The 27,481-nt window shown below is 47.5% G+C and overlaps 1 protein-coding gene across 2 annotated transcripts in view; it reads right to left on the bottom strand.

The window, feature by feature from the left end:
• The window catches only part of LOC140420962 (5-hydroxytryptamine receptor 2A-like), a 400,511-nt gene extending 373,411 nt beyond the window's left edge, over positions 1-27,100 (bottom strand). For both annotated transcript variants that reach the window (XM_072505165.1, XM_072505166.1), the window contains exon 1: positions 26,937-27,100. The gene's annotated coding sequence lies outside the window, so the exon portion shown is untranslated. The remainder of the gene's footprint in view (positions 1-26,936) is intronic.
• Between the last annotated feature and the right edge of the window lie 381 nt (positions 27,101-27,481).

Genomic DNA, 27,481 nt, shown 5'->3' with positions numbered 1-27,481 from the left:
CCTTGAGGGGCTAGGCCCGCGCCGGACTGATTTCCGCCCCGCCAGCTGGCGGGAAAGGTCTTTGGTGCCCCGCCAGCTGTCGTGGAAATGACTTTGCCAGGCGGCGCATACGCAGGAGCGTCAGCGGCCGCTCACGGCATCCCCGCACATGCGCAGTGGAGGGGGTCTCTTCCGCCTCTGCCATGGTGGAGACCGTGGCGAAGGCGGAAGGAAAAGAGTGCCCCCACGGCACAGGCCCGCCCGCGGATCGGTGGCGCCCCCCCAGGACCCCGGAGCCCGCCTGCGCTGCCTTGTCCCGCTGGTAAGAGGGGTGGTTTAATCCACGCCGGCGGGACAGGCGTTCCAGCAGCGGGACTTCGGCCCATCCGGGCCGGAGAATCGCCGGGGGGGGGGCCGCCAACCGGCGCGGGGCGATTCCCGACCCCGCCGAATGTCCGGTGCCGGAGAATTCGGCAACCGGCGGGGGCGGGATTCACGCCAGCCCCCGGCGATTCTCCGACCCAGCGGGGGGGTCGGAGAATCCCGCCCACGTTAACAATCCATGAGGGAATCGTATTAAAGGATGGTATTTATGTGGTGCCCACCCAGGACAGGAACCAGATTATTTGCCAATTCCATGACGGACACGGACACCAAGGGATAGAATCCACCCTTGCCCACCTCAGACCTCTCTGCTGGTGGCCCGATTTAAAAACCGACGTAACACATTACATTGAGAATTGATGGATTTGCGCCCAGAACAACCCAGACAGATATGCGAAGAAAGGTCAGCTAAGACACACCCGCCCTGTAAATGGCCCATGGACGAACTTGCAGTTAGACTATATTGGTCCCCTCCCCCCCCCCTGCAGAAATGGATACAAATATGTGTTGGTCGTCATCGACACATTCACAAATGGGTAGAAGCATTCCCTTCAAGATCAAACACGGCCAAAGCCACGACAAAAATTCTAACTGAGCACATTTTCACTAGATGGGGATGTCCCCGTAGTATTGAGTCGGACCAAGGTTCGCACTTCACAGGCAGAGTCACGAAAAATGTCCTGACGATTTTTGGCATAAAACAGAGGTTTCACATTGCCTATCACCCGCAGTCCAGCGGCATTGTGGAATGCATGAATCGGAACCCAAAGGCAACACTTAGGAAGATGGTACAGCAGCATAATACGACATGGGACACAGTGCTCCCATTCGCACTGATGTGATTAAGAAACACGGTGTCGAGTTCAGCCGGAGACACCCCCCATATCCTCATGACCGGATCACCCATGAAGGGTACCGAGTATTTATTTGGACTTGATTTGGCCAGCCCCGCAGTCACCGCCCTTACCCACGAAAAAGCGGTCCAAAACATAATGAAGAATATTAAAGCAGCACAGCTCGCTGCAGCTGTTTGACTAGGCGCTAGAAGAAAGCAGAGTAAGGCCTGCTTTGATAAGACAGTACACCCGACAGAGTATACAGTCGGACAGCAAGTCATGATCTCCCTGGTAGTTCATTCCACTCCCCTAAATTTGCAGGACCCTACTCAATTTCTGATGAAGTAAGCCCCTCAGTTTACAAGATCACATATCCAAATGGAAAGTCAGGATGGTTCCATATAAACCAGCTTAAAGTTTATGGAGCGCAGTGCAGCCACTCACACCACCTCTCACTGCTCACTGGCAATGGCAGACAACGGAGACCCGCCCACTGACAACCCAATCCAGCCCTCCCCCAGCCAGGACAGCACGTCCACAGACACGACCTTAACCCTGCCCCCAGAGTCGAATTTCACCCTCACACTTGATTCGGCCGATAGCGATAGCGACAGCGAAAGCACAACGGACGCCCTTCATACTCCCGAACAATGGAAAAACAGACCAGGCCCCAGTCACTTCAGCCCCAGTGACACCGACCACGATATGTTCGGCCCCTCAGACACAGTTTACTTGCCGTTACCAGAACCTGACCCACCACCCAACGATAGTGACACCCCCCTTGCCCCTACCGCCCTACAGAATACGAAACAATGGCACCACGACAATTCTTGTCGTCTGACAAGGAACGATGAGATGGATCCCACATCGGCCCATGCTGCATTGGCACTGAAACTCCAGGCACGAGTTTGGCACCCGGGAGATGGTCATGACTCAGAGTCTGACTCCCACCATGCTAACCCCTTTGAGACCCTTTTTGGAATGGAACCATGAGGTGTCCAGAAGATGAGAGAAAGGAACCAATTGAGATTTATGGTGTCCCACTCCCTGATGGAATCTGCTTTAGTTTATTTTTAATGTTGAATGCTCTCTCTCTTGTACGACTTTGTGTGTCGATCTCAGACACATTTCTTGATACAGTTATGACTACTCCTCTGACGCCACATGGCAGTTAAAGCCGCAAGTTTGCTGAAAGTCCATAAATATTCAAATTCTTACCGTTCTTGGAAGGTCACTCAGGCAGTGGAGTAACGGCACTTATCCCCGCCCTGCCTGAGGACCCCAATATGTATTTGGTCAGCCAAGCTCGGGTAGTGGAGCAACAGCACTGGTCACCACCCTACCTTGGGATTCCACCCATTCTTGCTCATACGCACCCCATTTGGAAAATTATTTTCGAAATTCTTTGGACTTTGCCACAGCTTTTATCCCCCACCTGCTATTTACATGTTGAAACACTTGGTTGAAACGAGTTTGCACTGGACGGAGAAATCATCCGCCCACTCAGCCCATCAAACACAGGCTGCGAGAGTGCTCGCACTGTGACAGAATTATTTTTCGGTTGTCTTGTCTCCCAAACGGTTGGTTTTTAAAAAAAATGAGGGAGTCACATATGGTGACGATTCTAAATGGGAAATTGACGTTAAGGAGAAATAGACAGACAAACGAGATATTAAACAACAAGATAATAACAGATATTATGCTTGTACCCCCAGGAATTTATTAGGGAGGAAAAAGTTCAGAAAGAGTGTAGCGTTTGTACCCCCAGGAAGATACGAATATACCAGGAGACAGAGAAAGATACAGACGAGATGAAGACGAACCTGATGATCTGCATCATGATCATCGTCAGATCAATACAGTTGCGCGCGTTACCCACCCCTACACCCCTCACCACACAGGCCCTAAACATGACCACCCAACACGATACCCCTAGCCTGGACACTGCACCACACATAGACACAGCCACTGATACCCCTACATGGTGTGTTAATATCATAAAGTGGTATTCCCTTACGTACACAGGAGAAGCCCTATTGGTTACAGCTATACTTTGCAGTGTCACCCAGACGATCAGACTTCGGAAATGGCGAAGGAGAGCCTCCCGCCCTCCAGTATACACACTCAGAGCCCCTTTCCTCGGACTCCAGCAAACCCCACACTCTTTCTGAACTTTTTCATCCCTAATAAATTCCGCGGTTTGTTTTTAATAAAGTTACTGGGCGGGATTCTCCCTTACCCAGCGGGGCGGAGCGTCCTGGTGTGATGGAGTGCGGGAACCACTCCGGCGTCGGGCCGCCCTAAAGGTGCAGAAGTCTCCGCACCTTTAGGGGCCAAGACCTCACCTTGAGGGGCTAGGCCCACGCTGGAACGGTTTCCGCTCCACCGGCTGGCGGAAAAGGCCTTTGGCGCCACGCCAGCCGGGGCCGAAAGGTCTTTGCCGGGCGACACGGGTCCACGCTGTGTCGCCATCCCCGCGCATGCGCAGGGGAGGGGGTTTCCTCCGCCTCCGCCATAGTGACGACTATGGCGAAGGCGGAAGAAAAAGAGTGCCCCCACGGCGCAGGCCGGCCCGCCGATCGGTGTGACCCGATCGCGGGCCAGGCCACCATGGGGGCACCCCCCAGGACCAAATCGCCCTGTGCCCCCCCCCAGGACCCCGGAGCCCCGCCCGCGCTGCCTTGTCCCGCCGTTCAAAAGGTGGTTTAATCCACGCTGGCGGGACAGGCATTTCAGCAGCGGGACTTCGGCCCATCGCGGGCCGGAGAATCAGCGGGGGTGGGCCCACCGACCGGCGCGATTCCCGCCCCCTCCGACCGGCGCGGCGCGATTCCCGCCCCCGCCGAATCTCTGGTGGCGGAAACTTCGGGACACGGCGAGGGCGGGATTCATGCCAGCCCCTGGCGATTCTCCGACCCAACGGGGGTCGGAGAATCTCGTCCACTTTCTCTGTAAATTGACATTAGTGTTAAGTAGGAATGTGATGCTGCTATTGTTTATTTTGTATTGTAATGTAAGTTCTTTGGTTATTAGATAGCAGCATGAGCGTAGTTTAGTTAAGGACAGTTAGAGGTTCCCCTTTTTGTGTAAAGAGACTGAAATGTATGTTTGAATGTTATAGTGCCCCCTTAGAATTTTTAGAGATATGCATTGTATTAGGGAAAACTTAGGTAAATGTTTCGACCCATAGGACAGAGTAGGATAGAACCTGTCCTTGATTAAGGGTACCCGGCATGTCAGAGAACAGTAGAAGATTCAGTATGGTGATCCTTCACGCTTCGTGTTGAAGAGCAAGAGGACGGACTATAGCCATCTGGGATTGCCCCTTACAATAAGGAACATGGACGGTCGCAAAGCATAACGGGAAAAATGGACAATGCAAGGTTCAGGCAGGCTCAGAGCCTGAATGTATATTTGTGAGTGAAGAATCCAGACGGTATCGAAACCCCCAACCAATTTGCATTTGGATGGCTCATCTCTGTAAGACAAAAGACTGATATTTGAGCAACCGATACAATCCCAGTCACTCCGGCGCCTCTCCCTGTACTCAGGAAGCATTAACAACAGGGTCAATGACCACTTAAGACACGCCGGCCATCAAGGCACCCGCCCCATTATTGGCCCAAATCAAACACAGTGATCAAGAATTACCCATTTAGTGGGGTCCAATCCTAAGGACCGCCCAAAAGAGCGCGAAACTCCCCAAGGATAAAGAGAGAGACCGCCATGCGTTCGGCCTCTCTTGGACCTAGCGCTCTGACAAAGTCTACTTCAAATTGCTGCACCACCAGAAGCAAGTTCAATGCCCGCTACCAGATGGGTGAGCCCAGCTGAGCACCAGTTACTTCTACTGACCTGATAGACCCAGATTCGAAGAATGGCCACAGTTCCTCTGACCTAAGCTGGGTGCCTGAAGTTAAGTACAGGTTGTCATAGTTGATAGGTGTAGTTTAACTAGTAGTGTCTATGTTGCACGATTAATTGTGTGTGTAAATAAAGTACCCTTGATCTTGAACTAACTAACTGGTGTTTGGCTCTTTGGTCAATATCCGGTTGAACCTTGTGGTGGTATAATTTGATACCTGGCGACTCTGAGCAATATAATATCAATATCCAAATAAAGAAGGGCAACCTTATTGATTGCCATATTTACAGTAGGTAAAAAAGGGCAACACTGCCCTTAAGAAACTTCGTCTGGTCCTCCCCAATAACGTCCGGAACACAATCCTCGATCCTGGAGGACAAGATTTTGGCCAGCAATTTGGCATCTACATTCAACAGGGAGATCGGCCTGTAGGACCCACACAGCTCCGGGTTCTTGTCCCGCTTAAGAATCAGCGAAATCGTTGCCTGTGGCATCGTCGGGGGCGACACCCCTCTTTCCCTTGCCTCATTGAACAGCCTCAACAACACCGGCCCCAATATCCCAGAGAACGTTTTATAAAACTCCACTGGGTACCTGTCCGGACCCGGTGCCTTACCCGCCTGCATGGCCTTCAAGCCCTCCACTATCTCCTCCAGCCCGATTGGGGCCCCCAGCCCTTCTACCCGCTCCCCGTCCACCTTTGGGAAATTCAGCCCCCCCAAGAAGTGCCTCATCCCCTCCGGCCCCGTAGGGGGTTCCGACCTGTACAGCCTGCTGTAGAAATCCCTAAACGCCTTCTTCACCCCTACTGAATCACCAACCAAGTTCCCATCTCCATCCTTTACTTTCCCTATCTCCCGTGCTGCCTCTCTCTTCCTAAGCTGCTGTGGAAGCATTCTGCTGGCCTCCTCTCCATGTTCATAGGTCGCCCCCCTCGCCTTTCTCAGCTGCTCCACCGCCCTCCTTGTTGTCAGCAAGCTAAACTCTGCCTGTAACCTCCACCATTCCCTTAAAAGCCCTGCCTCTAGGGTCTCTGCATACCTCCTATCAATCTGTAGTATCTCCTTTACCAGTCGGTCCATCTCTGCCCTGTCCACCTTCTCCCTATGGGCCCGTATCGAGATCAGCTTCCCCCTTATCACCGCCTTCAGTGTTTCCCACACCATCGCTGCTGAAATTTCCCCCATGTCATTGACCTGCAGCTAGCTCTGAATGCATTTCCTCAGCCGCTCGCACACCCCTTCATCCGCCAGAAGTTCCACATCCAACCTCCAGTGCGGGCGCTGGTTACTGTCTTTACTGACCTGCAGGTCAACCCAGTGCGGAGCATGGTCTGAGATTGTGATCGCCGGGTACCCCGTGTCCACCACCCCAGCCAGCAAGGCCCTATTCAAAATAAAGAAATCAAACCCCCCGCCCCATCAGCTCCATGAACCCTCTTAGTTCCTTTGCCACTGCTGGCACCCTGCCCGTTTTTGAGCTTGACCGGTCCAAGCCAGGGTCCATAACTGTGTTGAAGTCCCCTCCCATGACCTGTGCGAGTCCAGGTCCAGTATCTTCCCAGCATCCTCTTTATAAACTCCACATCATCCCAATTTGGCACATACACATTTACTAATACCACCTGCACCCCCTCTAGCTTCCCACTGACCATAATGTACCGACCTCCCATGTCCGAGACTATTCTACCCGCTTCAAACACCACCCGCTTATTGATCAGGATTGCGACCCCTCTAGTCTTTGAATCTAGTCCCGAGTGAAAGACCTAACAGACCCAGCCTTTCCTCAGTCTAACCTGGTCCGTTACTCTAAGGTGCGACTCCTGCAACATTACCCTAAGAATCCCCTAAGATGTGCGAACGCACATGCCCATTTGACCGGCCCATTTAACCCTTGAACATTCCAGGTGATCAGTCTAGTTGGGGGGCCCATTGCACCGCCCCTCCGCCGATCAGCCACCCCCTTTTTTAGGCCCGCCTCCAGCCCGTGCTCTGCGCCTCCATCGGTCCATCCCCAGGCAGCCCCCGCCCCCAACCTCCTCTCTGTCCTTAGCCCAAGTCCCTCCCTCGTCAGCAGAACATTCACCCCCCCCTCCCCCTCCCCAGTAACAACACCCTGTAACCCAACCCCTTTAGTAAACCAAGCATATGCACACCCCCCACTGCGCTTCCGAGAGCTAGTTCGCCCGGTTAGCTTTGTGGCCCCTGTTGTGTTATGCTTCTTCATATAGCATAAGCTGCTTCCTTGATGTATGCTCTGACAAAGGAAGGTTCAGACGTGGAGATAGGTTTAACACATTTATTGAACAGTTAACAATTCTCCTACTTGAGTTCGACTCTCCTGCTAATCTTGCTATAGTAACTCAGTCTAACTAACCAGTCTGCTCAAAGCCATGCGGTGGGTGTGATGTTTCTGATCTGCCCCTGTCCTTATCTCTGAGTGCCGCCTATGGAAAGAGAAAGAGCATGTGTACGCTGTCCTTTTATATGGGTTGCCCCCTTGTGGTAGTGTCACCTCTGGGTGTCTTGACTGCCCATTGGTCATGTCTTATTCTATGTGTTCATTAGCTGTATTTCTGCATGTCATGATGTCTCTGGTGCTCACTCTAGTGTTTACTTAGTCTCAGTATATTTACATTAACCCCTTGTGTATTTACAGTGATGCATATCACCACATCCCCCCTTTTTCCGTATTACATATTTTCTGTACTGGGTTGAAGACAATTGAACAAAATAGGTAGATATGTACAAATCATGATGACAGTGATGATTATACAATACCAAATAATATGTATGAGTCCAAAGTTCATGAATTTATATGGTTGAGCGGCTTTCATATGCTGTTATGGATGTGTCAATGTTGATGTTGTCATTCCCTTGTGAATGCCGCCGGTGTCCCTGTGCTTAAGGAACAAAGAAGTCATCAGGCGGTGTGCAAATGGTCAAATCACAGCGTTGTTTGATTTGGACTCTGTTTTTTTCTATGCTTGTGGTAGCAATGCAGTATGTCATCTGTGTTGTCCGACCTGGACTGTTTCTTGTGATGGCGATATTGATGCAGTATGTCATCTGCCTTGACAGCTGGTTTGCTTTTCATAGTGGAGCAAACTCATCTGCCTTGAAAGCTGGTTTGCTTGTTTGTAATGGAGCAAACTTGAATCGGTGAGATTTGCAGTCATGCCATGGTGTGGCTGTACTCTTGCCAGTGTTAGCAGCTGTGCTGTTACATTGTCCTGCATTTGCAGAGTTGGACCATGTCGTACCAGTCGTTGTTCCATTGTTGTTGTTTTTGTCATGCTTGTTGTTGACGGTGCCTTTGGTACACTTCTTGTTGTTGTCAGTGTTGTTGTTTTTGTAGGTTTTGTTGTTTTGTTTGTTGCGCTCAATGACCACACCGAATGGAGAATTCGAGTCCTTCATAAAGTTACTTGTGTCAGTGTCCTTTATGGCATCTGCTGTTTCATTGAGCGTGCGTCTCTGATTCCTCGGCGCTCCCCGTCTGGAATCATGTCCGGTTCACTTGAATCATCTTTGGCTTGTTGATGCTCCCCGTCTGGAGTCCTTTCTGGTTCACCTGAATCAGCTTTGGTTTCTTGACACTCCCCGTCCGAAGTCATTTCAGGTTCACTTGAATCATCTGAGGTGTCACTTGAATCATCTGAGGTGGCTTGATGCTCCCCGCCCGGAGTCAAAGCGTTCAGGAATGCATTTTCTTGTGGAGAGGCTCGAGTGGATGAGGTTTGAATTAACGTGGTGTCACTGGAGTCACTAGTAGCCTCACTTTGATTGTCGAGTGCCTCTGTACATACCAGAGGGTACCAATATCCTGGGGGTGAAATTTGCTAATGCTCTTCGGGAGGGTTTAAACTCGTTCAGCAGGGGCTTGGGAACCTGAATTGTAGCTCCAGTATACAGGAGGTTGAGAGTAGTGAGGTCATGAGTAAGGTTTTAAAGTTGCAGGAGTGTACCGGCAGGCAGGAAGGTGGTTTAAAGTGTGTCTTCTTCAATGCCAGGAGCATCCGGAATAAGGTGGGTGAACTTGCGGCATGGGTTGGTACCTGGGACTTCGATGTTGTGGCCATTTCGGAGACATGATTAGAGCAGGGACAGGAATGGTTGTTGCAGGTGCCGGGTTTTAGATATTTCAGTAAGCTCAGGGAAGGTGGTAAAAGAGGGGGAGGCGTGGCATTGTTAGTCAAGGACAGTATTACGGTGGCAGAAAGGACGTTTGATGAGGACTCGTCAATTGAGGTAGTATGGGCTGAGGTTAGAAACAGGAAAGGAGAGGTCACCCTGTTAGGGGTTTTCTATAGGACTCGGAAAAATTCCAGAGATGTAGAGGAAAGGATTGCAAAGATGATTCTGGATAGGAGCGAAAGCAACAGGGTAGTTGTTATGGGGGACTTTAACTTTCTAAATATTGACTGGAAACGCTATAGTTCGAGTAATTTAGATGGGTCCATTTTTGTCCAATGTATGCAGGAGAGCTTCCTGACACAGTATGGAGATAGGCCAACGAGAGGCGAGGCTGTATTGGATTTGGTACTAGGTGATGAACCAGGACAGGTGTTAGATTTGGAGGTAGGTGAGCACTTTGGTAATAGTGACCACAATTCGATTACGTTTACTTTAGTGATGGAAAGGGATAGGTATATACCGCAGGGCAAGAGTTATATCTGGGGGGAAAGGCAATTATGATACGATAAGGCAAGACTTAGGATGCATCGGATGGAGAGGAAAACTGCAGGGGATGGGCACAATGGAAATGTGGAGCTTGTTCAAGGAACAGCTACTGCGTGTCCTTGATAAGTATGTGCCTGTCAGGCAGGGAGGAAGTGGTCGAGCAAGGGAACCGTGGTTTACTAAGGCAGTCGAAACACTTGTCAAGAGGAAGAAGGAGGCTTATGTAAAGATGAGACATGAAGGTTCAGTAAGGGCGCTCGAGAGTTACAAGTTAGCTAGGAAGGACCTAAAGAGAGAGCTAAGAAGAGCCAGGAGGGGACATGAGAAGTCTTTGGCAGGTAGGATCAAGGAAAACCCTAAAGCTTTCTATAGATATGTCAGGAATAAAGGAATGACGAGGGTAAGAGTAAGGCCAGTCAAGGACAGTAGTGGGAAGTTGTGCTTGGAGTCCGAGGAGATAGGAGAGGTGCTAAATGAATATTTTTCGTCAGTATTCACACAGGAAAAAGACAATGTTGTCGAGGAGAATACTGAGATTCAGGCTTCTAGACTAGAAGGGCTTGAGGTTCATAAGGAGGAGGTGTTAACAATTCTGGCAAGGGTGAAAATAGATAAGTCCCCTGTGCCGGATGGGATTTATCCTAGGATTCTTTGGGAAGCTAGGGAGGAGATTGCTGAGCCTTTGGCTTTGATCTTTAAGTCATCTTTGTCAACAGGAATAGTGCCAGAAGACTGGAGGATAGCAAATGTTGTCCCCTTGTTCAAGAAGGGGAGTAGAGACAACCCCGGTAACTATAGACCAGTGAGCCTTACTTCTGTTGTGGGCAAAATCTTGGAAAGGTTTATAAGAGATAGGGTGTATAATCATCTGGAAAGGAATAATTTGATTAGACATAGTCAACAGGGTTTCGTGAAGGGTAGGTCGTGCCTCACAAACCTTATTGAATTCTTTGAGAAGGTGACCAAACAGGTGGATGAGGGTAAAGCAGTTGATGTGGTGTATATGGATTTCAGTAAAGCGTTTGATAAGGTTCCCCACGGTAAGCTACTGCAGAAAATGCGGAAGCATGGGATTCAGGGAGATTTAGCAGTTCGGATCAGAAATTGGCTAGCTGGAAGAAGACAAAGGGTGGTGGTTGATGGGAAGTGTTCAGACTGGAGTCCAGTTACTAGTGGTTAGCACAAGGATCTGTTTTGGGGCCACTGCTGTTTGTCGTTTTTATAAATGACCTGGAGGAGGGCGTAGAAGGATGGGTGAGTAAATTTGCAGAGGACACTGAAGTCGGTGGAGTTGTGGACAGTGCGGAAGGATGTTACAAATTGCAGAGGGACATAGATAAGCTGCAGCGCTGGGCTAAGAGGTGGCAAATGGAGTTTAATGCAGAAAAGTGTGGTGTGATTCATTTTGGAAGGAATACCAGGAAGACAGAGTACTGGGCTAATGGTAAGATTCTTGGCAGTGTGGATGAGCAGAGAGATCTCGGTGTCCATGTACATAGATCCCTGAAAGTTGCCACTCAGGTTGAGAGGGTTGTTAAGAAGGCGTACAGTTTGTTAGCTTTTATCGGTAGAGGGATTGGGTTTCGGAGCCATGAGGTCATGTTGCAGCTGTACAAAACTCTGGTGCGGCCGCATTTAGAGTATTGCATGCAATTCTGGTCACCGCATTATAGGAAAGATGTGGAAGCATTGGAAAGGGTGCAGAGGAGATTTACCAGAATGTTGCCTGGTATGGAGGGAAGATCTTATGAGGAAAGGTTGAGGGACTTGAGGCTGTTTTTGTTAGAGAGAAGAAGGTTAAGAGGTGACTTCATTGAGGCATACATGATCAGAGGATTGGATAGGGTGGACAGTGAGAGCCTTTTTCCTCGGATGGTGATGTCTAGCGCGAGGGGACATAGCTTTAAATTGAGGGGAGAGAGATATAAGACAGACGTCAGAGGTAGGTTCTTTACTCAGAGAGTAGTAATGGCATGGAATGCCCTGCCTGCAACAGTAGTGGACTCGCCAACACTAAGGGTATTCAAATGGTCATTGAATAGACATATGGACGATAAGGGAATAGTGTAAATGGGCTTTAGAGTGGTTTCACAGGTCGGCGCAACATCGAGGGCTGAAGGGCTTGTACTGCGCTGTAATGTTCTATGTTCTATGTTCTATACTAGCTGAGATCTGTCAGTCTCGCTGAGATGTCGCACATCTTGTATGGAAATTGTGAAGCCTTTGTCACTTGTCGCACATACAGTGGGGAGACCTTCAGTGTCTTCTTGTCGGTTAGATGAGCTGGGTTGACTGTCAGAATCTTCTTCTGGTGGCTCAAATAATCTGGGTAGACTGTCATAGTCTTTTCGTTGTTCACGTGAGCGTGGTAGACTGTCATGGTCGTCTTGCTGTGCACTTGAGCGTGGCAGACTTTCATCGTCTGCTGCTGGTTGCTCAAATAAGGTTGCTAGACCCTCATGGTCTTGTTCATGCAAGGACTGCGCTCTGGAGTTATGCATTGCTTCCATCGTGGTTCTCCTATCTCTTATAAACCTTTCCAAGATTTTGCATTGCTTCCAACGAGTTCACTGTGGAGGCTTGTATCGTGCTCTCTGTGGAATCTGGCATCGTTCCCTGTGTGGAGTCATGCAGAGGTCTCCCTGTGGAGTCGATCTGAGCGCTCTCAATGGTGTCATGCAGTGGTCTCGCTGTGGAGTCTTTCTGTGTTCTCTGTGTGGAGACGTGCAGTAGTCTCGCTGTGGAGTCTGTTATCGCTTTCTGTGTGGAGTCGGGGACTCTTCGTGGTGCATGGGCCACTCTCTGTATGGAGTCGGGGACTCTTCAGAGTGCATGGACCACTCTGTGTGTGGAGTCGGGGAGTCTTTGTGGTGCGTGGCCACTGTTTGTGGTGTGTGGACCACTGGTGTGGCGTCAGGCCGCTCTCTGTGGGCTTGTACTGCTCTCTGTCTCTTGGCGTCAGGCCGCAGCGGAATCCTGTACTCACGTGTCAGGATGTTGTCTATGCTGGGCTGAGGATCCTCAAATCCGAAGAACTTATCCATGTCTGTGTCGGGTTCTTGAATGTACACATCATCTCGTTGCGGTTGGGATTTGGTACTGAGGTCGCCAAATCCAGCAATGTGGTGGGTTTGATGCTTCTGATCTGCCACTGTCCTTCTCTCTGAGTGTCACCTGTGGAAAGAGAAAGAGTATGTGTGCCCAGTCCTTTTACACGGGTTGCCCCCTTGTGGTAGTGTCGCCTCTGGGTGTCTTGACTGCCTATTTGTCATGTCCTATTCTATGTATTTCTATTAGCTGTATTTCTGCATGTCATGATGTCTCTGGTGCTCCCTCTAGTATTTACTTAGTCTTAGTGTATTTACATTAACCCCTTGTGTATTTACAGTGATGCATATCACCACAGCCCCCATCCCCGGCGCCAGATAGTCTCCCACCTATTGTTCCCCCCCACCCAGCCCCGCTCATACAATTAACTCCAACATCAAACAATCCCCACACAATTGGCCAATAGAAAAACACCAAGATCAAAACAAGCACACCTCCATCCCCCAACAGTGCAAATGAAAACCTTAACTCACTCAGCTCTACCGCTGATTCCAAATCAATGCAAACGGCATCACAAACATCTTCCATGAAACGCAAAATGAGAAACTTTTTACAAAAACAGAGAACAAAAGTAAAAAATAAAAACATGAACTTTGCAGCCAAGTTCAAAAGTTCTCAATCCATCACCAGCCCTTCCTTTGTCGCAAGGTCCAACGCATCCTCAGGCGACTCGAAGTAGAAGTGCTGATCTTCATGCGTGACCCAGAGATGGTCTGGGTATAACAGTCCAAACTTCACCTTTTTCTTAAAAAGGATCGACCTGATCTGGTTGAAGCCTGCTCTCCTCCTGGCCACCTCTACACCTGGAGGATGCTGGTATCCCATTTACAGCTCCGTGTCTGCTTGGACCACTGTAGAATGCGCTCCTTATTCGAGAACCTATGGGATCTCACCACCATTGCCCTCGGGGAGTCTCCCATTCGCAGCTTCCTCATGGGTGCTCGGTGAGCCCTATCCACCTCCAAGGGCCGGGAGAATGCCCCATCCCCAGCAGCTTCAGAAACATGTCTGCGATGTATACCCCAGCATCCGTTCCTTTGGACCCCTCCGGGAGCCCGACGATTCTTAGGTTCTGCCGGCGGGACCTATTTTCTAGGTTCTCCATCTTCTCCAGGAGCTTCTTTTGCTGGTCCCTCAAAATCCCCACCTCCAGCTCCACCACAGTCTGATGTTCCTTCTGCTCAGCCAGCACCTTCTCCACCTTCTAGATCTCTCGATCCTGGGCGTCCAATCTACGCTCCAACCGCTCAGTCGACTCTTTTATCGGGTCCAAGCAGTCCCATTTCCCGTTTCTGCATAGCAAAGCCTTCCTGAATGACTTGCATCAACTGCTCCATAGACTGCTGAGTCGATAAGCCAGAGGTCCGAACCTCTGCCATGCTGTCTTCTGTTGCAGCTACAGCCCAAGTCTTCTCTGTCTTTTTGTTTCTGCCCTTACGAACACTTCTAGTCCTTCGCTCCATGCACTGAAGTGGGAATTCAGTAAACAATTGCCACTAACATCCGTTTTACAATTCAAGTCCGGTAGAAAAACGGGGGAAAGGTCCAAAAGTCTGACCAGAGCGGGAGCCACCAAATGTGCGACCTACTCCTTCATAGCTGCCACTGGAAGTTTGCCTCCCTCCCTTCTTAAACAGTGGTGTTACATAAGCCACTTTCTGGTCCTCTGGGATGCTTCCTGCCTCCAGTGATTCCTGAAAGACCACCACCAATGCCTCCACAATCTCCTCAGTGTAGTCCATCCGGTCCAGGTGATTTATCCACCTTCAGACCTTTCAGTTTCCCCAGAACCTTCTCTTTAGTGATGGTCACTGCACTCACCTCTGATCCCTGAATCTCCTGGAGCTCAGGCATCCCACTGGTGCCTTCCACCTGAAGACTAATGTAAAGTAACTATTCAGTTCCTCTGCCATTTCTTTGTTCTTATTATCACTTCTCCAGCCACATTTCCCAGTGGTCTAATGTCTATTTTTGCCTCTCTCTTACCTTTTATATATTGAAAAAAACTCTTCCTATCTTCCTTTACATTACAAAATAGCTTGCACTCATATTTCATCTTCATTCCCAATCCTCTGGCTTCTCACTAACCTCACCACTTTGTATGATTTTTCTTTTGCTTTTATGCTGTCCTTGACTTCCGTCGTCAACCATGGATACCTTGTCCTCCCCTTAGCATGTTTCCTCCTCCTTGGGATGAATTTCTGTTGTGCCTCCCTAATAACCCCCTAAAATCCTGCCATTGCTGTTCCACTGTCTTCCCTGCTAGGTTCCTTTTCCAATCAACTCTGGCCAGCTCCTCCCTCATGTCTTTGTAATTACCCTTATTTAATTGTAATACCATTACATTTGATTGCAGCTTCTCTCTCTCAAACTGCAGGGTAAATTCTATCATATTGTGGTCACTGCTCCTGAAGGATTCCTTCACCTTGTTCCCTAATCAAGTCTACCTCATTACTCATAGAACATAGAACATAGAATATTACAGCGCAGTACAGGCCCTTCGGCCCTCGATGTTGCGCCGACCACATCGCCAAATCCAGAATTGCCTGTTCCCTAGTAGGCTCTGTCACAAGCTGCTCCAAATAACCATCTCTTAGACATTCCTTTTCTTGGGATCCACTACCAACCTGGTTTTCCCAGTCCGCCTGCATATTGAAGTCCTCCATGATTATTGCAATATTGCCTTTTATACATGACTTTTCTATCTCCTGATTCATTTTCTGCCCCACATCCTAACTACTGCTAGGGGGCCTGTACATAACTCCCATCAGGGTCTATTTACCTTTGTGATTCCTCAACTCCACCCACAGAGATTTTATGTCTTCTGATCCTATATCGCTCCTTGCTATCGATTTAACTTCATTCTTTATGAACAATGCAAACCCGCCCCCTTTGCCCATCTGCCTGTCCCTTTGATAGGACACATATCCTTGGATATTTAGATCCCAGCCCTGATCCCTTTGCAGCCACATCTCTGTGATGCTCTCCACTTACCTCACAAACCTACATTTTCCATGGCCTCTGAAGGTGGCTGTACCTTTAAACTGTTTTATGGCAATAGTTGCTGTAGGAAATTGGGCGTGGCTTCCTTACCACCGATTCTCCAGCCCTCGCGTGAAGGCAGCTGGAGAGTGCTGGTTCCCGACCGGCCTGAGCCGGAAGGTCGGGGTAGAATGGACTGGCTGGATCTCCAGGTAAGTACCTCGGACCACAGTGGCAATCTGACTCTGATTGCTGCTCCATAGTAAAAATTATCGTAAAACGCGAATCGAAAAGATAACGATGCATATGAACATAGGAAGGGTCAGACGACGAAAGACCAAGGTCCAAGTAGTTTGTCTTCTACCATTCTGGGACACACATGATAAATAATGTTGTTGACGGATCACAGCAATCAATGTCAATCAGTCAGTCTACAATATACTTGGGAATAATGCAATGTAAACTCCTTGCTTTGAAAACCAATGGTTCAAAGTCTCCTTTTTACTCCCTACACTTACTGCATAATTTCTCAAGTTACTCATGCGCTGTACCCCAGAATATTATTTTCATTTGAATTGAATCAATCAATAAAAGTAGATTCCTTCATCTCCAGAAGGATCCTGTTCCATAGATGGATAATTTCTTTGCTGAAACATTGGCCTTGATCCGTCACAAAGGGTGGGAGAGGGTTGCATGCGGTAAAGACTTATGCCGGGATTCTCCGAACCTGCGCTTGGTCGGAGAATCCTCGGGGGGGGGAGAGGCGCGAATCCCGCCTCGATGTCGGCTGCCCTATTCTCCGGCTCCGTTTTTCGGGGCCGGCGAGATTCCCGCCACGCCCGTCGGGGGCCGTTGACAGCGGCCCCCCAGCGATTCTCCGGGCCCCAATGAGCCAAGTGGCCATCCAGTTTTGCCCAGTTCCGTCGGCGTGAATTACTGGCCACACGCACGGCGGGACCTGGCAGGTAAGTGTGCAGGGGCGGTCCTGGGGGAGGGGGGTGCGTGGGGGGATCTGGCCACGGGGGGCCCCCACGGTGGCCTGGCCCACGATCGGGGCCTAACAATCCTGCGGGCAGGCTGGTTCCGTGCGGGCCTTCTTTCCTCCGCGCCGGACCCTTGTAGGGCTCCGCCATATTGCCCCGGGGCCAGAGCGGGGAAGGGAACCCTCGCGCATGCGCGGAAATACGTCGGCCAGTCCGCGCATGCGTGAACCCGTGCCAGCCCGTCGGCGCCAGCTGGAGCAGCGGGGACGACTCTGGTGGCAACCTAGCCCCCTAGAAAGGTGAGAATTCCTCACTTTGGGGGGCAATTGACGCCGGGGTCGTTGGCGCCGGCTTTCCCGCAAGCCTGGGGACATGAGCCCCATTTACTGAGAATCCCGCCCTTAATATCCCGAACACATGAGCATGTGCCATCCATCATTTTACATTGGCAGATGTCATGGTGCCCGAGTGCCCCATCACAGAGACGTGAGATACCTCATTAACAGATTTAAACCAAGTCGGGCACTAGAAAAGTGGAAATTGGCCCTCTTTTGCGAGAAGTTTAACTCTATTTTATGGTTTTTATTGCACTGGAAACATTGCCACCTTAGAGAACACCTTACATCATTATAATCTGAACACAGAATATTTCAGTCCAAAATGCCAGGCGAAAGACTTGGGCTGTGAGATGCAGGCAGAGCACAAGACATTTTCACAGAACAGAGATTTTGACGTCTAAGCTTTCTTGAAATTCACATGGAAAACAAAACAAGCTGCTAATAGACTATCATTTGTTCTGTGCGAATGCCCTAGCCCAATTTATAGTTACAGTCCTTTGCTTTCAGGCACACAGCTTGGAAGTTAGGACAAGGAAAGATTGAATCGTCAAGCCCACTGACCTGTTTCCATAATCCGAAAGGTCACTAAAGTTGGCCAAACGATTCTTTGGTTTGAGTTTTCACGACAAAACAGGACAGGAACATGGAGTTACATATTGAAGGAAATAAAACATGAGGATATATCAGGTACCTCGGGAAACATCTACAATTGAAAATTAACTTACTCGGTAAGTTTATTAGTCCTCAATCCTGAAATCACTGTCCTGTGCTGCAATTTGAACGAGAAGCCCTGAAAGAGTGTAATCGCATTTGAAAATGATATTGGAGATCTCGACTTAAGCTGGAGTCCAAAATCCATTACTGCCTCCAACTTCTGCGCTAAAGTGTGCACTGACAGTAAAATGTTACGAGAATAGTCCTGCTTTATCATTGGGGGGGATGGTAAACTTAATTCAGATTTTATTTGTGCCAAGACATATCTCAATGCTGAAGATTGGGAAGCATTCATCTCAAGGTTGAATAACCGTATGACACACCCAGGAAATGTGTAACCCTTCAACGGTCACCTTTATCCTCATACAATAGGACATAGTTTGATGAATAAAGAGTAAAATAAATTTACCCAAGTTTTTTGTGTTTACTTCAGGAATTAATGGTAAATGAGGAGGATCACATATTTCACTAAGATATTCCTTTAAAGTCTTTGCACTTTCAATATGATCTGGTGAAGAAGAGTTGTGCTTTGAACTTAACGACTAAGAGATTTGTTCTGTGCATCAATGATAAAAGTAAGTTAGTGGCTTGGATTGAAACCCTGCTGTACTTAGTACTTTTTCCGAGTCTCAGCGGGGGATTTTTAACTTGGAAGAATGCATGGGTTTAGGCACAAATGAGGGTTAAAATCAGCAAAATGTGAACAAGTGGGAAGCTGGCTCTAATCTGCTGACCTGAATTTTACTGCAGCACATTAGGCTGTGAGAATCCATAGAATCCCTATGGTGCAGAAGGAGGCCATTCGGCCCATCGTGTCTGCACCGACCCTCTGAAAGAGCACCCTACCTAGGCCCACTCCCCCCCCCCCCCCCCCACCGCCCTATATCCGTAACCCCACCTAGCCTGCACACCTCTGAATTATAAGGGGCAATTAACAAGACCAATCCACTTGTATATCTTTGGACTGTGGGAGGAAACTGCAGCACCCGTAGGAAACCCACGCAGACACTGGAACGATGTGCAATCTCTACGCAGTCACCCAAGGCCGGAATAGAACCCCTGGCGTTGTGAGGTAGCAGTGCTAAACACTGCGGCACCGCGCGATCAATCCCCTCCTGAGAGGCGGGTCACTAACCAATATATGTAAATCACTCAATTAGAGCAATAATAGTCTACATTTTTAGACTTTAAATCAGGTCCACAGGTTTGTTGGACCTCTTAGATAATGAAGGTAAGATGATGCATAGTGGCAATTGAAGAGGCTGAAGCATTCTCAGAAAGAAGCCAAAATGTACTCAGGGTGGGATTTTCTGGCCCTCCCTGCTTGTGGGATCCTCTGGCCCCGCTGAAGGCAACACCCAGAGGTGGGAAGGGCAAACACAAAATGGAGTACACAGCAGTGAACCAGAAGATTTCGCCAGCGAGCCGCGTCCGCCCCAGGAATACACGGCACGGGGGGGCCAATCAGTATTCAGATCTGCTTTCTCAGCTCCTATTGGGAATGGGTTGATTCACTGTACTTTTGTTGAGTGGTTACTTCAGGTACTTTTTCCAACACGTTTTGAGGCCTGTTCGTTCCTTGGGGTTGTGGCCTATTGATCAGAATGGATATCGTTTACACTGTGTTAGATTGAGCCTCTGATGGCCAAGGTGACCAACAATAGATCCAACAGCTCACAGAACATCTTTGGACTGTGGGAGGAAACCGGAGCACCCAGAGGATGCCCACGCAGACACGGGGAGAACGTGCAGACTCCTCACAGACAGTGACCCAGCGGGGAATCGAACCTGGGACCCTGGCGCTGTGAAGCCACAGTGCTAGCCACTTGTGCTACCGTGCTGTACGGACAACAGAGAGTCAGGAAGCTGAAGGTGTCATTTCAGGTAGTGGGCAGACATTTTCAGCATGCCGGAACAAAGCCTGCTGCCAGCTGGTCCTGTTGACCATGCGTTACCAGTGCCAAAGTCACAAGCACCTGCATTTTTGATTCTGGTTCCTTCCAGAGCCCACCTAGAGACCTGTGCAGGACATCTGGTTGGCCACAACTTCAAAAGCCAGGTGAAGACTAGTCATAGTGTTTTACAGCATGGAAAGAGGCTCTTCGGCACACCGTGTCTGTGCTGGTCACCAAGTACCTATCTATTCGAATCCCATTTTACAGCACTTGGCCCGTTACCTTGCATGCTAAGGCATTTCAAATGCACATCTAAATGCTTCTTAAATATTGTGAGGTATTCTCACCTCTACCACACTTATAGGAGTGAGTTGCAGATTCCCACCACCATATGGGTGAAAATGTTTTTTTCTCAAATCCCCTCAAAATCTCCTGCCCCTCATTAAACCTATGCTCCCTGGTTATTGAGCCCTCAAATTCCTAGTTCCTTCCTATCCACCCGATCTATGTCCCTCAAAATTTTCTGCACCTCAATCAGGTTCCTCCTCAGCCTTCTCTGCTCCAAAGAAGACAATCCCACCCTATGCAGCCTCTCTTCATAGCTGTAAAACTCTAGCCCAGGAAACATGCTGGTGAATCATCTCGTCACCCTTTCTGGTGCAATCACATCTTGGCTTGTTTGCCAGGGCCATCAATAATGTTTACCTTTTCTGCAATTCTGCCAGTCAGGAAGAGTGGCCTCTCAGGATGACATTACAAAGGTTCAGGACATCAGGACAACAGTGGAAATTAGGACACTCCAGATCACCCATGAGTGTTTGTGAACCACAAAAGGTTCCACTCTATGTGGCTGATTTGCAACCACGAGAAGCTCTTCATGCAAATTGAAGCAAGATCCCTGGGAAGCTGCAGTGATGCTTTCATCCTGCAGTAGCCCACATTCCCTGACCTTTTCACACGTTGATGACGAGATAATGTCTGGTTTCCTCTTAAAACATAGCTGATTATAACTCTCCCTGAAACCTGCGGAATGAGACGCAGGAGCACTATAGTCAATGTCATATGGACCAACGAGATGTGTTATTAAACACACCATCAGCATGGTGAAGATGTGATTCAGGTGGCTGGAGAGAATTGGAGATGCTCCTTAGTCGGCACTGTCAAGAATCTCCAGAAGGGTCACGGTGTGCTGTACTCTGCACAAAATTGCACCGCAGAAAGGTTTAGACCTAATAGAAGATGCCTCCTGCACCGTTATGACTCTGACTATGCTGCCCTTGATGTCCTGATTAAATGCTTAAGTTCCACCTATCTCACAACTTGATGCAAAAAACCTTTGTGCCTCAACTCTCTGCCCCCACATCCCCCCAATATCACCAATAAAAAGCAACCCTGCAAACAACCAAGTCTCCTTTCATAGAAACATAGAAAATAGGAGCAGGAGTAGGCCATTCAGCCCTTCGAGCCTGCTCCACCATTCATTATGATCATGGCTGATCATCCAATCCAGCCAACTGTTCCTGCTTTCCCCCCATATCCATTGGTCCTTTAGCTCTAAAAGCGTTAGCTAACTCCTTCTTGAAAACTTTCAATGTTTTGGCCTCAAATGTTTCCCGTGGTATCAAATTCCACAGGATCACTACTCTCTGGATGAAGACATTTCTGCTCATCTTATTCCTAAATGATTTACCCCATATCCTTAGACTGTGACCTGGTTCTTGTCTCCCCCACTATCGGGAACGTCCTTCCTACATCTACAGTCCTGTTACAATTTTATAGGTTTCTATGAGATCCACTTATTCTTCTTAACTCCTAATACAATCCTAATCAACTCATACATTATTCCCTCCACTCCAGTAATCAGTCTGGTAAACCTCCTCTGCACTCCCTCTATAGCAAGAATATCCTCCTTCAGGTAAAGAGACCAAAACTGCACACAATATTCCAGGCGTGGTCTCACAAAGGCCCTGTATAATTGCAGCGTCATCTCTGCTCCTGTACTCAAATCCTCTCGCTATGAAGGCTAACATACCAACTTGCCTTCTTCACCACCTGGTACATCTGCATGCTTACTTTCAGTGACTGGTGCACAAGGACACCCAGGTCTCATTGCACAGTCCCCTCACTCAAACTATAACCATTCAGATAATAATCTGCCTTCCTCCTTTTGCTACCAAAGTAGTTAACCTCATATTTATCCATGGGATACAGCATCTGCCATGCATTTTCCCACTCACTCAACTTGTCAAAATTACACTGAAGCACTTCTGCATCTTCCTCACAGCTCAGCTTCCCACCCAGCTTTGTGTCATCTGCAAATTTGGAGATATTCCATTTTATTCCCTCATCTAAATCATGAATTATATACTGTGAATAGCTGGGGTCCGATCACTGATCCTTGCGGTACATCACTAGTCACTGCCTGCCATTGGGAAACCCCCCATTTATTCCTACTCTTTGCTTTCTGTCTGCCAACTACTTTTCTATCCATCTCAATACACTGCTCCTAATCCCATTCGCTTCATGTCCCTCCCGTTGGTCATTGTCAATAATGGTCTTGGCATTCACCAGCAAAAACTGAAAATGCCACTGGAGCAGAGGTAAAAACAAATTGCTCAGATCCCTAACCAGAGCACTGAGATGCCCTTGGCTAATGGCCTCTGGGTTTTAGAGCCCATAAGGGCCCAACTCAAGACTGTGCAGGGTCAGATTTACCATTGAAGCAGGAGATAGCATGTCATTACAGGGTTGGGAGGGAGTGTGGTTTGGGGGAGCCAGTGGGTCAAAAGTGAAAGTGCTTTGAGCATAATCCCTACTTCCATGTTATTTTTAACCACCAGTCCCCTGATGGCCGAGCCATACTTCACTGTCACAATTAGGAGGGTAGGTTTCAGGTCAATAGAAGCTGAAATAATCAGGTCAGGTACCACAAAGTGGCGACCGGTGCATGTGGAATTGTTTCTGCCATCTCTCCAGTCAGCGGTACAGGTTTGGGCTGGCATCAATTTCACTGTAGTACCTATAAAAACATAATTTGCCATTATAGGTTCACCCCAGTTCCCAATCTGCATGGGATCTCAATCTCAGTGAGTATTATCTCCTTAAATTAGGTGATAAGGCTCAGGGCAGGAAACAGCTTGGGTAGCTAATTTGGCAGATCAAGTCCCACAATGAGTAATGACATTTTTCTTCAACACTTCAGTTAAAATACTTTTTTATTGATTTTTTTACCAAAAGGTGCCCTTAAACTGAAAATTACTATTAATTCTCTACATTGGAAGTTGAAAATCCCATTTACTGAAATGTCCTGATTATATATCTTCATCACTTACAGAATCATCAGAAGCATGTTTTATGGAAAGAAGAGTTGATAAAGGATAGGTGGACCAGGACAGCACTGACCACAGGGCAACTTGAGCTTTATTGTTAGTCTGTGTCGAACCAACTTCTTTCTTTGAATCCATGCAGCTGGCACCTCAAACCTGGAATTTCATTCCCAAGGTGGGTGCATGAGCCAAAAAATCTCTCAGCTTGCCACAACTGCCTCAGGGGAAGAAGTGCACTGAATGGCGAGATCTTAATTCTGGAATTGGGTGTAGGATGAAATGGGGCCTGCTATACCAGATGCAGATAAGAGATAGCCACAGGAGTCCTGAGCTGGGCTGGTTAAAACCCCCACCTCAGTTCTCTGGCACTTGGTCACTTTTATTCTCTTAAACAGGTAGGCCCTCTAGCTCTCACCCCTCAAAGCCTCTCGCCTACCCCACCCATTCCCATTCCCCATGCCCATAGGTGCCAACTCATGCCAACGCCTTGTCTGGCAGTCATTTCTCTTTCTGCTTTCCCAGTTGCTGGGCTCTTAGTACTTTTCCAGCGTGCTTTCCTCGGTCACCATCTGTTAGTTTCGTTGTTGCCTTGGATGAAGCTGACCTTGGTCTGAATTCATTGAGACTGCTGGAGGTTAGGCTGTTGATCAACTTTACCTTTTATTGAATATTGTACTAACCATGTACAGTACAGGGTTTTCCATAGAACCTCCTACTTTGGTAGGAAGAATAAAGAAACAACATATTATTTAAATAGAGAAAGACTGCAGAAAACTGCAGCACAGATGGATTTGGGGGCTTCGTCCATAAATCACAAGAAGCTAGCATGCAAGTTCAGAAGGTAACTGGGAAGGCAAATGGAATGTTGGCCTTTATTTCAAAGGGAATGAAGTATAAAAGTAGGGATGTCATACTAACAGTATACAAGGCACTAGTTAGACCACAGCTTGAATACCGTGAACAGTTTTGGTCCCCTTATCTAAGGAAAGACATACTGGCATTGGAGGCAATCCAGAGAAGGTTCACGAGGTTGATCCAGGGTATGGAAGGATTTTCTTATGAGGAGAGGTTGAGTAGGTTGTGCCTGTATTCATTAGAGTTTATCAGAATGAAAGGTGACCTTATTAAGACATATAGGGTTCTCAGGGGGCTTGACAGGATAGATGTTGAGGAGGTTTCCTCTTCTGGGAGAGTCCAGGACCAGAGAGCATAATTTTAGAGTAAGGGGTCACTCATTTAAGACAGAAATTAGGAGGAATTTCTTCTCTCAGAGGGAAGTGAATCTGTAGAAATTTTTACTACAGAGGCTGGGTCCTTTAGTTCAAGGTTGAGCTAGACAGATTTTTAATTAGTAAGGGAATCAAGCGTTATGGGGAAGAGGCTGGAACGTTGGGTTGAGGATTATATCAGATCAGCCATGATCTCATCAAACGGTGAAGCGGACTCGATGGGCCGAGTGGCCTACTTCAGCTCCTACGTCTTAGGGTCTGAAGGTCTCTCAGCAAGCTCAGTTTTCATGAGATCTTGCATTACTGATGATGTAGACTGCCTTTTAACATGTTTAACATTAATCTTTGATACTGCATAGTAGAGGCCACCCGCAAGGTATTCAGTGCGTCCCACCGCTAACTTTTTCCCTGCCCATTGTCCTGTCTGCCCAGGTTCCCCATTCCCAATGCACCATTCAGCAGGGTCTGCTAGCCTTCCCCCGGCAAAACCCTGGACTCACCATCACAGCTTGTTGCCCTCTGAGATTTGCTGTTGATCCAGCAGTGGCCATTGCTCCCAGTGCTGCTACTGGGACTAGAGAGCTGCCGACCATTTGTTTGGCCAGTGCTTTCTGAGGCAGAACTTCCTGTCCAATGGGAGCGGAGATCTCACCTCCAGCCAGTTAACAGCCAGGCGGTTGTTAATGGCTGCAACAGGGTAAGTGAGGATAGGCCCTCCCTGCCTTTTATGCCGATGGGGAGGGGTGTCTCAGCTCAAAATCCAGCCCTAAATCTCCCAATTTTCAATGTTGGAAAAAACCTTTTCATATTTATGTGCACATGCAATATAAAGAAACTTCTATATGCACTTGAAGTATTGGAACTTACAGGGCTGCAGAACAAGAGTTGAGAAGCAGAATTAAGCTTGGTGGTTCTTTTACAGCTGGCACTGACACAATAGGACAAATGGCCTCCTTTTGGGCAGTATATTTGCTGTGTTTTGGTGTCTTTTATGCTGTGGAGAGTCGGATATTTTACCATTTGCTTCTATCTGGACAGTCCCTGTCCAACTGTCAAAATTAGGGGTTAAATGTTTTCTTTTGATATGCGTTCAGAAGAATGTGATACAAAGAATAAACCCTTTACCTCTGTGTGAGCTGTTACGAAATCATGCACTCTTTTATGAAGAATCCATTTACAATTGTACTACAACTTACAGGTAGAGGAATCCAGAGTTTAATATTTTCTTACAGACCCAAAGCAGCTCCTTTTTGTTCCTTGCCTCACCAAGATTCATTGAAAATTTAATAATGCTCCAATGTGACAAGAATGCCATCATTTTATATTTTTGCTTCAGTCAATAAAATTATCGTTCTGGAGCTGAGATGCGTTGCAACCTTAACTCACGCCAAACCACATTATGTCACTTAGCTCAGTTAGGTGATTGTGTCACAAAGGTTGTGGGTTCAAGCCCCACTCCAGGTACATAACCTAAACTGCCACATCGTTGAAGCACTGAGGAAATGCTGCATCGTTGGAGGTGCCATTCTTTTTCTATCTCCCGTTTCCAGCAAATACCAAAGATCCCACATCACTATTCAAAGAAGGCAGGCCGTTCCGCTCCGCTCCTGATCAACATTCCTCCCTCAACCAACACTACCAAAACAGACTAATTGCTGTTTGTGGAATCTTGCTGTGCACAACAGGCTGGTGCAGTCACATAAAAAGCACCACAACTGCACAATATGCTGCATTCTACATAAAATGCATTGAGATGTTTCTGAACGACGAGATAAGACACAGTATAAATGCAAGTTCTTCACACTTGATAATAAATAAGCCATTATAATCTGAACCGTGATTAGAAACACATCATTGCTTCTTATCAAAAGCTACAGGTGCACCAATGTTTTCATTATATGCACTTTGGTTGTAAGCTGATGACTGTAGAATCAATAAATCATAGTTAAGAAATTAGTTAATCAATCAGAGCAATTTATCAAAGACATAGTATACGAAACATCATATAAATAACACCTTAGCATATAAACAGGTTACACATCACTACTAGAGCAGATTGCTGCAACATGACGCTAACTGTTCAAATAAAAAAGACAGGACAATACATGTATATATATTATATGTATATATTTCTACATATTTAAATAAAACCAGGATTAAGTTAAAACATAAGCATCACAACTTGTCTGCTGCACTTATAATGTAGGTTAGCTGAATGAAACATCTGGGTGAAGTGCAGAAGGCTCACATTTTCTGCCTAGCTGGAGGTATTTTTGGAACGGTACGAAAATCAGGCAGTTTAACATTTTCCCAGCTTTAGTTAAAGCTGGCTGGAATTTTATTCTATATTTTTACAGTGCATGTGCCTGGATGTCATCAAACTTTCCAAGATAGAATACATTAAAAAAAACCTGCTCAGAACAATTTCAAAATTACTTCTTATCAGTTAACCTACTGTCCTCAAACCAAAGCTACCCATTTTAGTCTTCATACTTCGCTATTCCCCTCGGTTTTCTGATGTATGGTGGTAAGTCATTAGCCCACAACTCACTGTATATTTTACACAGGCTTTGGGACATAGTCCATTTGACAAGTTCCTAACTCGAGGCATTTACCTGAATGAGGTACGAGCTGAGAATCCAGGTACCGAGGCAATCCCCACCTTGAGTTCCTTCAGTAGAGCCAGAGACAGCTGGAATCTCTGCTTATTTCTTTAATCCCTTCTCAAGAGCCGGTCTGAATAAAGCGCAATGATGAAGCTAGCAGCTAGTCACAGATCTAACCTTCATGCATTACTGCTTTCTTGTCGAGCATCTTTAGCAGATAGGGGGCTCTGTAACAAAAGATGGAACGGACTTCAGCCTCCAGAAACAGGATTGAGATTTCAGTAGGACTGCTGCAAGTCATTTCTGTGGATGAGTTGTAACATTCTGTTGAAACAGCCGTATTGAAGTAAATACATGCAGATTAGAACAATGATGGTATAATATTCTAGGTTTAAAGTGTATTATAGATTAAATCCAATCTATATTATACGTATATATTATATATAAATCAACAAGTTAGGATATTTAAACACATTTTGTAATTGAACTTCTAATTTGAAATTTCGAGCATCATGTACAGAATTTTTATTTCTGTAATACAATATCTGTATTAA

This window comes from Scyliorhinus torazame, chromosome 5 (assembly GCF_047496885.1).
Source record: "Scyliorhinus torazame isolate Kashiwa2021f chromosome 5, sScyTor2.1, whole genome shotgun sequence".
NCBI classification, from domain to species: Eukaryota; Metazoa; Chordata; class Chondrichthyes; order Carcharhiniformes; family Scyliorhinidae; genus Scyliorhinus; species Scyliorhinus torazame.
The sequence above is the reverse complement of the archived record's forward strand: the minus strand, read 5'-3'. Positions and strand labels throughout refer to the sequence as shown.